The sequence below is a fragment of the Rhincodon typus genome, chromosome 13 (assembly GCF_021869965.1).
Source record: "Rhincodon typus isolate 14 chromosome 13, sRhiTyp1.1, whole genome shotgun sequence".
NCBI classification, from domain to species: domain Eukaryota; kingdom Metazoa; phylum Chordata; class Chondrichthyes; order Orectolobiformes; family Rhincodontidae; genus Rhincodon; species Rhincodon typus.
Window position 1 is genome coordinate 28,467,120 of NC_063344.1, and position 11,303 is coordinate 28,478,422.

Consider the following 11,303-nt stretch of genomic DNA (forward strand, 5'->3'; position numbering starts at 1 on the left):
CCTTTTCTTAAGCAATAGAATTATTCGTGTGCATGAATATACCAGTACCAGATGTAATGAGTGAGCTGCAGTGGTTTGTCACTTCAACAATGTCACAGCCGCTTGCAAGACGTGTAGTGTAAACAGAATATGACACTAGGGTACAGTAACGTAGAAATATTTCTTCAATTTTCTCCCCTCTGTCTTTGAAGGTGCCAATTCATGCTGTGATATGGTTTCATGAAAACTGGCAGCCATTCAGGACTGTGTTTAAGTCACTAATCTTTATACGTGAGGCTAGCTGGTGGACTATTCAAGTGTGAGGAGCATCATAACCAGGCCAGCCCAGTCCTGGTGCACTAAAGTTGCAAAATTCTAATAGGGTCATTGATCAGCAATCAAAAGTTGGAATCCTATTTTCCTTTATTGCCAAGATTAACTAACAGGATCCATTTTCAAAATCTGATGTCACAGCTATAACTCAGCAACCACCATAGATGAAGCTTGGGATCTTCCTATTATTACTGACTCATTGTGGCCCCAAGGTAACATAAGGAAACAAGAAGCCAAAAATCTGCACACCAGGCATTATTCAACTCGAATGTAGCACAGGAAGAGAACGATATGCTGGGTTCCAATGCTTGCTTGTAAATTCTGAGGGTTTTTGGGAATTGGGGGCATTGTTGATGGGTGGAACTGTTGCCACAAACATCCCTTCCATGTGAGTGCTAAACCATTTAGAAGCGAAAGCAGGAGTCACTTGTTCACACAGAAAAATCTGAAACACTTTCTCCTCCCACTCAAAATACTGTGAATATTAGATCAATTGAAACATTGACAGACCTTCGTTAAGTAACAGTACCAAGAGATTTGGAATGAAGACAAATAATGGGAGTGTAGGTACAAATCAGACATGGTAGTTGAAGGCAGAATACCTGTATAGTTGAATACCTTATTCCTGTTCCTATTTTATTTCTATTTACTAGAAGAGATATGGCCAGAAGGAAGAATTCTCACGTGTGAATTTTTAAACCTTCAACCAGGGGTACATTGAACAACTAGTATTCAGGCTCAGATATAACACAGTGTGGAGCTGGAGGAACGTAGCAGGCCAGGCTGCATCAGAGGAGCAATTCTTCAGAAATTTCTGAAGAAGGGTCCCGACCCGAAACGACAACTTTCCTGCTCCTCTGATGCTGCCTGGCCTGCTGTGTTCCTCCAGCTCCACACTGTGTCATCTCTGACTGCAGCATTAACAGTTCTTACTATCTCCTGGTATTCAGGCTCAGTGAGGTTTATTGCCTGTTGGTGCAGCTGCTACTTACCTAACTGTCTAGATTTGACAAACAGTCGAGAAACTCTTTTTATGTGGAATGCAGTTGTCCTTTTGAATTGTTTCTGTATTTCTGGGTTGCTGGTTGAAGAACAAATGGATTCCTACCTGCCCTTCTGTTCTGATGGATATCCCAGATGCTCAAAATTGGGTGGCATTCACCAGCCATATTCAAGATAGGAAACCCGACTTTGTCTTTTTTGAGGTCATCATTATTTAGCACTTAAGTGGCACAATGATTGGAATGAATTCTAAAGGAAGACCACCGTCAATTTAAAAAAAAATTAGATACTGTCATTTCTAGATGCCTGACACTCCTCATCCCCTGTTAGTGACTCTTGACCCCAGCTCCCCTCCCCTTGTTGTCCTCTCCACTCACAACACGCAAGCAATAGCCCTTTATTGGCTACTGGCACTCTGCATTGTAGCTTAGAGGCTATTGATGTACCACAAGAGACATGCGCACAGCAACAGTAATTTAAGCAAATAGTTTAACCCTACATTTTGATTCAAGGCTAATTAATTGTGTGTAGTACCTGTGCGGCCTCAGTGGGTTTAAAATCAGAAACAAAAACAGAAGTTGCTGGAAAAATTCAGCAGGTCTGGCAGCATCTGTGGAGAGAAATCAGAACTTAATATTTTGGGTCCAGTGACCCTTCTTCAGAACTGAGTTGCCCATCCATAATTGCCCTTAAAAAGTTGCTGGTAAGCTGCCTTTTGAAAATATTGTCATTCCATTTGTTGCACGTAAAACCACCACACTTATATAGATAACAAGGTGTAGAGCTGGATGAACACAGCAGGCCAAGCAGCATCAGAGGAGCAGGAAGGCTGACGTTTTGGGCCTGGACCCTTCTTCAGAATTCCTGGATTTTGAACCAGCAACACTGAAGGAAACATGATATCTTTCCATGTCAGAGTGGTGTGTGACTTTGAGGGGAACTAGCAGCGGGTGGTGTTCCCAAGCATCTGCTGCCTTTGTCCCTTTAGGTGGTAGAGGTCACAGATTTGGAAGGCAATATCACAGGAGTGGTGTTGCAGAGCAACTTGTACAAAATACTGACACTGTCTGTTACTGCTGGAGGGACTGACTATTAGTTGGGGTGCCAAATGATTGGGCTGCTTTGTCATGGATGAATCCTGGCTTCTTGAGTGTTGTTGAGCTGCACTCATCCAGGCAACTGGGGAGTATTTAATCACAATTCTGATTGTGCCTTATAGATGGTGGAAAGGTTTTTGAGGAATCAAGAGGTGACTTACTCACTGCAGAATTCCCAAATGCTGACCTGCTTTTGTAGCCACACTCCTAGTGTTTATATGGCTGCTTCAGTTCAGTTTCTAGCCATTGGTAACCAGATGATGATGGTAGCAGAGGATTCATTTATGGCAATGCCATTGAATATAAAGGGGCATTGCTTGGATGATCTCTTCTTGAAGATGGTCATTTCTTGACACATTTGTGGTGTAAATCATACTTGCCACATCAGCCAAGCCTGAAAGTTGTTCTGGTCTTGCTGCACTTAGACATTACTATCTGTGGATCTCCTTCAGTATCTGAGGAGTCATGGAGGTTGCTGAACATTGATTATTGTGCAATGAACATTCGCACCTTTACTCTTATGATGATAAGATGGTTGGATCTAGGACATAATTCTGAGTAAGACCTGCAGCTGATATAATTGTTCTCCACTAACCTCAAGCCTCTTCCTTTGTGCTAGGTATGACTCCAACCAGTAGAAAGATTTCCCCTTAATTCCTTTTGACGGCAGCGTTGCTAGGGTTCTTTGATGTCACACTTAATCAAATACTGCCTTGATGTTAATGATGGTCGTCCCTTTAATGTTGTTTGTTGATTCCAATTCACAATGAGTGGGCTGATGACCACCATTTCGTGCTGCGAATTGTCTAGCTAGTTACACTGCTGTCCACAATTTCTCACTTCAAATCCGGTTTTCTTTGTAAATATACACTAGTTTACCCAGCCACTAGGAGGTATGTAGGTGCAATCCTGACTGACTCCCACTGATCTCTTCCATGGGCAAAATCTGTCACCTTCTTTCAATGGCTCCCAACCACAATGTAGCTGAGATTGGAAACTCAGTGAATGGAGAATCGAATGTGAGTACACATCCTGTAACTTTGTGATGTGATGGGATGGGGTTAAAACTGACTATGCTGCAACTTTGAATCTTTTGATTCAAATAAGTTTTTGTATACATCTTATTAATGAGCACATTTTAACTCCCTTTTTAAATTTGATTCTGATTTCCATCCAAGTTGATCTTCATTTCTATGTAATTGCATGTTACATACTCGCAACCAAATATTGAGTAACATTTTTCCTTGATGTTGCTACGGTGCTGTCAGGAAGCTGTTGAAATAATAGAATGCCACAATTGACGCACATTACTGAATGATGTTTACTCACCTAACTCTGCAAAATATATTTTATTCACTATCAGCTCTTTGCTTTGCAATGGAGAATTTAACAAATTTAGATATATGCAGTACAAGTTAAAAGAGAGGGCCTTCTTTGATCTCAATGATCAAATCATTTTAACTTATCATCATTCTTTAATACCTGCTGCAGATTCCACATACATTTATAAAGAATTTGCCAACTGTTCTGTTGGGATTGATACGTGAGGTTGAATCGTATTGTAGTTTGCCTGATGGGAACTGATTGGATGTATAGTTAAAATAATTGAGCCCATCATCATATTAATTGGGCTTCTTTTTTTGTAAGTGGCTGAAATGCCCATCTGACTTGGGTCAGAATCTCAGTAACATGCTAGTTAAGATGTCCTTTGCATGTCCCTCAGTCAGCAAATTGTTTAGAGTAAAGAAGGAGTTAAGGTAAAATGAATCATCTTTGTTAGTGTAACCAAGGAAGATTCCAAAATTCTTAACTACCCCGACATAGCCCAAAAGAACAACAAAACAAACATTTACCGGAGGGTTTTTCTGAAGGGGCCTGACCCGAAACGTCAGCTTTCCTGCTCCTCTGCTGCCTGGCCTGCTGTGTTCCTCCAGCTCCACGCTGTGTTATCTCTGCCTCCAGCATCAGCAGTTCTTGCTATATTTACTGGAGGACTATGACTAACACAAAAGGGGTGACCTGAAAATTGGATACAAGTGGTGAGATTTGTATCAACCCTACAGAAGATATTTTTATGTATTACAAATAGTGTCATCCTGGATATGTTCACGTTTATTCCTCTTCGAATGCGTCCATGTCTCGTTTCAAGCCTAGATTTCGTTAAGGTAATATAAATGACTTTAAAGAAGCTGCAGCCCAAAACCAATGTTTAAAGCATTAAAATTGTCCAAAATGGTTTCTATTTCCTTGTTGACAGTATTTTGATAACAGAATCTACTTAACATCCTTTCACAATAAGCTGTCTCTCAAGTTAGTTACTTCTGGAAGATATGCATTCCATCAGAGCTCTTTATTCATTCCCATTAGTGATAGGAGTAGGTTGCTGACTAATGCACGTTGCTGAGTGCAAAAATTTTAACACAAGCTGCACTATTACGTGAAAAGACTTGTTTGGCAGAATGTGATTATGAAAATTTGCGGTTGTGACAGACAATTTGTATGTTTATGAGATGGCACAATCCAAGTACTGTGTTAATACATAAATAGTAGCTCGACCTCCCAGGATATAAGGGGGTCACAAAAGAAACTAGGACAGATGGTTCCAGAACTCTTCAGCAACTAGACCTCCAGACTCAGGCTTGCCCATATGGAATCATCTGCAACTGTTAGATAAAGCATGAATTTAATAAAAAGCTGGAGCTTCCCAAGTGGTTCAAAGTGTACATGTCCCATATAGTGTATGCTCCTAAGTTCAATAGTTATTGATCGATGTTAAATTAATTATTTACAGCCACGCAGCAATACAGGGGCCATGGTTCCCCAATCTCAGAGATAAAAAATTTCTAATTGTTTTTGAATAAACTTCTATTGGAAAGTCCTTGAGGGAAAAATTGGATAAAGCCCAGAAACAGACTGGGGACCCATTATACAGTGCTTGTTTGTTGTGATGCAGGCAGCACACAAACTTAGTGCATCTTGCTTATTTAATTGATAGCAGCAGTTTATCACTACATGTGCTGCTGTGTGGCTGCAGCACTATTGTTTTGCAGACCTAGCATAACTTAATGCCCACCTGTATCTCTTAAAAGGGGAGATAGCAAGAACTGCAGATAGAGTCAGAGTCAATACAGTGTGGAGCTGGGCGAACACAGCAGGTCAGGCTGCATCAGAGGAGCAAGAAAGTCAATGTTTCAGGTTTGCACCCTTCATCAGGACTGGGTAAGGGGAATGGAGCTGGGAAATAAATAGAGAGAGGAGAGGTGGGGGTCAGGGAAGGTAGGCGGGACAATGATATGTTGATGCAGGTAGGGGTAGTGCGGATTGGTCAGTGGGAAGGATGAGGTGGATAGTTGGGAAAGAAGGTGGATAGGAAGTGTCAGGTCAAGGAGGTGGGATGAGAGGCAGGGTTGGACATGGGATGAGGCTGGGGGTGGGGAGATTTTGAAACTGGTAAATTCTATGTAGGCTCCTGAGGCAGAATATGAGGTGTTGCTCCTCCAGTTTGCGGGTGGTGTCATTGTGAACTGGAGGAGTGAACATGTCACCAAGGGAGTGGGAGGGGGAGTTAAAATGGTTGGCAACTGGAAGGTGTTGTTGATTATAGTGTACAGAGCACAGATGCTCTGCAAATCGGTCATTGCTTGGTCTCACCAGTATATAGGAGGCCACATCAGGAACAACGGATACAATAGACCAAGTTGGAGGATATACAGGTGAACCCTTGTTGGATTTGAAAAGTTTGTCTGGGGCCTTGGACAGAGGTGAAGGGGGAGGTGTAGGGGCAGATGTAACACCTCCTGCAGTTACAGGAAAAGGTGTTGGGTATGGTGGGGTTGGTGGGAAGTGTGGAGTGGATGAGGGAGTCGCGGTGTAAGTGGTCCGTATGAAAGGCAGATGGGGTGGGGAGGGAAATATCTCTTTGTTCGTTGGGTCAGTTTGTAAGTGGTGGAAGTGGCGGAGGATAATACACTGGATGCAGAGGTTGATGGATTGGTATGTGAGGACCAGGGGGACTCTGTCCTTATTTTTGTTGGGAGCCAGGGTATTGAGGGCAGAAGTGTGGGAAATGCAAGAGATGCGGTTGAGGACATTAGGGATCAATGGAGGGGGAAAGTTGCAGTCCTTGAAGTAGGAGGACATCTGGGATGTCCAGAAGTGAAACACTCCATCTTGGGAGCAGATATGGTGGACGTGGAGGAATTGGGAGTATGTGATCGTATTCTTGCAGGAGGGCGGGTGAGAGAAGGTGTAGTCAAGTTAGCTATGGGAGTCAGTGGGTTTGAAATAGATGTTGGTGCTGAGACGGTTACTGGAGATGGAGTCAGAGAGGTCCAGGTGAATTTGAGGTTGGGGCGAAAAGTTTTAGTAAAGTTGATGATTTGTTCAAGCTCCTCATGGGAGCATGAGGCAGCACTAATACAGTCATCAATGTAGCAGAGGAAGAAGTGAGGGATGGTGTGGTGCTGGTGTAACAGCGGAAGGGGGACTGTTCCACGCTATCCTACGAAGACGCAGGCATAGCTTGGACTGATACGAGTGCCATAGCCACCCCCTTAGTTTGTATGAAGTACGCCCCAATCTCAAATTCACCTGGATCATCTCCAGTACCTCCCTCCCCTTCCTGGACCCAATTCCTCCACCTCCACCACATCTGCTCCCACGGTGGAACGTTCCACTCCCGGACAAGGACTGCAACACCCCCCCCCACCACCCGCTGTTGATCCATAATGCCCTCAACCACACCTCTTGCATTTCCTGCACTTCTGCCCTTAAACCCCCAGCCCTTAACAAAGTTAAGAACAGAGTTCCCCTGGTCTTTACATAGTACCCTATCAACCTCCTCATCGAGCAAATCATCCTCTGCCACTTCCGCCACCTGCAATTTGACCCCACCACCAAAGAGATAATTTCTTTCCCCATCCCTCTCTGCCTTTCATACAGACCGCTCACTCCATGACTCCCTCATCCACTTCACACTGCCTACTAACCCTACCACACCCAACACCTTTCCCTGCAACTGCAGGAGGTGCTACACCTGCCCCAACACCTCCCGTTTTACCTCCATCCAAGGCCCCAAACAAACTTTTTAAATTTGATAGGGATTCACCTGTAAATCCTGTAACCTGGTCTGCTGTATCCATTGCTCCCAATGTGGTCTCCTCTATATTGAGTCTGTGCTTTGTCTCAGCAGTGACCAATTTGCAGAGCATCTGTGCTCTGTACACTGTAATCAACAACACCTTCCAGTTGCTAACCATTTTAACACCACCTCCCGTTCCCTTGTTGACATGTTCATCCTGTGTCTCCTCCAATGTCATATTATGATGCCACATGCAAACTGGAGGAACAACACCTCATATTCTGCCTCAGGAACCTGTAGCCTGATGACCTCAATATAGAATTCTCCAGTTTCAAAATCTCCCCATCCCTCCAGCCTCATCCCATGTCCAACCCTCCTTCTCATTCCTGCCTCCTTGACCTGACACAACCTGTCCATCATTTTTCCCAACTATCCATCCCACCCTTCCCACTGACCAATCCCCACTAGCCCCTATTTGCATCTACCTATCACCATCCCACATACCTTCCCCCTAGCCACACCCCTCCTCCCTCTATTTATTTCCCAGCTCCCTTCCTCCTCCCCATCCTAATGAAGGGTGTAAACCCTAAATGTTGACTTTCCTGCTCCTCTGATGCTGCCTGACCTGCTGTGTTCCTCTCTTAAAGGGGAGATGCATTCTTACTACAACAGGTACAGGGCGCAGCTGGTGAAAAGAGTCTTAACAGAAGTAAATGAAAATGAAGCAACAGGGCAAACATGTTTATGTATTAACTGATGCATTACTGGAGACCTCATTGCAGGAGGTAGACAAAAGGAGAAAGGTCCTGTTCTAAGGAGGCCAGAAGACCCTCCAGACACTGAAAATGCAATGAGAACAGATAGCTAGTCCAGCCCTGAGGACTTGGATGCAGTGCAGGAACAAGATTAAAGACCTCACACAAATGGTCATGGTCACTGAAGCCTCATCAAATATCATATGCTTGCAAATGAATTACCCAGTATCTCACGTGCTGCTCCAGTCAGCATCCACTTAACCCCACCTTCACTCACCAGCAAACATTCTCTAGAGTCAGAGAAACAGACTGGTGAACTTGTACGATGAAATTCTGTGTGTCTCGGCAGCCATGCTAGTAAAGGGACATCATATTTTCCAGCACCAACTTTGTTTTTGTAATTCTATTATTATTTTGTAGGTGTCTTGTTGTCAAATCCTTGATGATAGGTTCTAGCATTTTCTCTACAACTGGCATTAGGCTATATGTATATAGTTCTCCATTTCTCCTTCCCTCCTTTCTTAAATGGGAGGGTTACCTTTTGCCACCTTCTGATCTGCTGGAACAGTTCCAGTGTAGAATTTTGCAAGATAACCACCAATGCATCTGCTATCTCGAAAGCTAACATTTTTAACACTCTGGCATGTGTATCATCATCTCCAAGGGATCTATTGCCTTTTAAAACAACAAATGCTGGAGATCACAGTGGATCCATAGAGAGAGAGCAAGCTAATGTTTCGAGTCTAAATGACTGTTCTTCAGAGCTGAAGTGCACTGCGGAAGGGACAACATTTATGCTGTAGTTGGGAGGAAGGCATATAGTATTGGGGGAGAAAAGATGCTGAAGTTAAGGTTAAATGATTTGAATGGGAGGATGGCAGAACAATGGTGTGTCTAACTGCCACATGTGAAAGAAAAAACAGTCCCACTGGGGTGGAGGGAGGGGAGAGAGGACATGATGACAGAATGTAATAAGTAAAGCTAAAAGAGAGGCAAGGAATGGGAGATGTTTCACAATTTGAAGTTGTTGAACTCAATATTAACTCCAGAAGGCTGAAAAGTGCCAAGTTTGAAGATGAGGTGTTGTTCTTCCAGTTTGCGCTGTGATTCACCAGAGCGCTACAGCATGCCGAGGAAAAACAAGCGGGGATACGAGCAGGAAGATGTGTTAAAACGACTGGCTATGGGAGGGTTGGACTCGTGTTTACGCACAGCCCAGAGGTGTTCCGCAGAACGGTCACCCAGTCTGCATTTGGGTTCTCTAGAGTAGAGTAGGCCACACTGGGTGCAGTGATACACAAGATTGGAGGAGGTAAGGTGAAATGCTTCTTCATCTGGAAAGACTGTTTTGGCCCTTGGATGGTGAGCAGGGAGGAGATGAAGGGGCAGGTGTTACAGCTTCTGCAGTTACATGGGAAGGTGCCAGGGAAGCATGGGTGGTGTTAGTGGTCGATGAACGAACTAGGGTGGCCCAAAGGGGATGAGCCCTGCAAAATGCAGACGGGAGATTGTGGAGAACATGTGTTTGGTGGTGACGTTCTGCTGGAGTTGTCTGAAACGTTGGACAATAATCCTTTGAATGCAGAGGCTGGTGGGATGAAAAATGAGGACAAGGAGGACCCAATCATGCTGTTGTGAGTGATGGTAAAGGACAAGGGTTTAAACATGGGTGATAGGTCGGATGCACTTGAGGGCCCTGTTAACAATAGTGGTTGGGAAACCATGGTTATGGATGAAGGAAGCCATGTCAGCAACACTGTTTTGAAAGGTGGCATCGTCTGAACAGATGTGGCATAGATGAAGGAACTTTAGCCCTTCCTTTGACTTGGCAGAAGTGCGATGAATTAAAGGAGAAATTGTTCAATGAGAGAACAAGTTCAGCCAGGTGGAGGAGAGTGCTCGTGGATGGGGGAGTGTTCAGGCCTCTGGTGGAGGGTATCAGAGGAATTGCAGATGTAGGTGGCACGATCTAGACAAGAGGAGAGAGGATGGAGTCAAGGTAGGAGGAAATCAGCTCATTGAAGCAGGAATACAATTGCCCATTGTATCAGCCTGATGCTGTCCCACTAAGCTCATTTTCTCCTACCTTACCTCCATCCTCTCGCCTCTTGTCCAGGCCCTGCCACCTATACCCGCAATTCCTCTGATGCCCTACAACATATTGACAATTCCCAGTTCCCTGGCCCTAACTGGCTCCTCTTCACCACGGATGTCCAATTCCTCAATGCCTCCATTCCCCACCGGGATGGTTTGCGAGCTGTCAGTTTCTTCCTCTACCACAGGCCTGAATAATTTCCCCTTTAATTCATCTCACTACTGCCAAGTCAGAGGAGTGGCTATGGGCACCCACATGGGTCCCAGTTACGCCTGCCTCTTTATGGGGTATGTGGAACAATCCTTGTTCCAGTCCTATACTGGCTACCTCCCACAACTCATTTTTTGGTACTGTTTCCATAACTGCTTCAGTGCCACTTCGTGCTCCCTCCAGGACCTTGAAAATACTTGTTCATTTTGCCTCCACTTTCCTCCCCTCTATAATTTTCACATCATTAATTTCCCAGACTTCCTTTCCTTTCCTTTCCTTTCCTTTCCTTGACCTCTTTGTCTTCATTTCGGGGAATAAACTGTCCACTGCCATCCACTACAAAGCCACTGACACCCATAGCTACCTTCAGTACAGCTGTTCACACCCCACGTCCTTCCAGGATTCCATCCTATTTTCCTAGTTCCTTCCCCTATGTCGCATCTGTTCCGATGATGCCATCTTCCAAAACAGCGCTGCTGACATAGCTTGCTTCTTCCATAACCATCGTTCCCTGCCCACTGTGGTTGACAGGGCCCTCAACCGCATCCAACCTATCACCTGTGCTTCTGCCCTTGCCCCTTCCCATCGTGATGGGGTCAACAGCATGATCGGGTCGGCCTTGTTCTCAGTTTTCACCCTATCAGCCTCCGCATTCAAAGCATCATTCTCTGGCATTTCTGACAACTCTAGCAGAACACCACCACCAAACACATCATCTCTTCACTCCCAGACAACAAGGCGTAGAGCTGGAT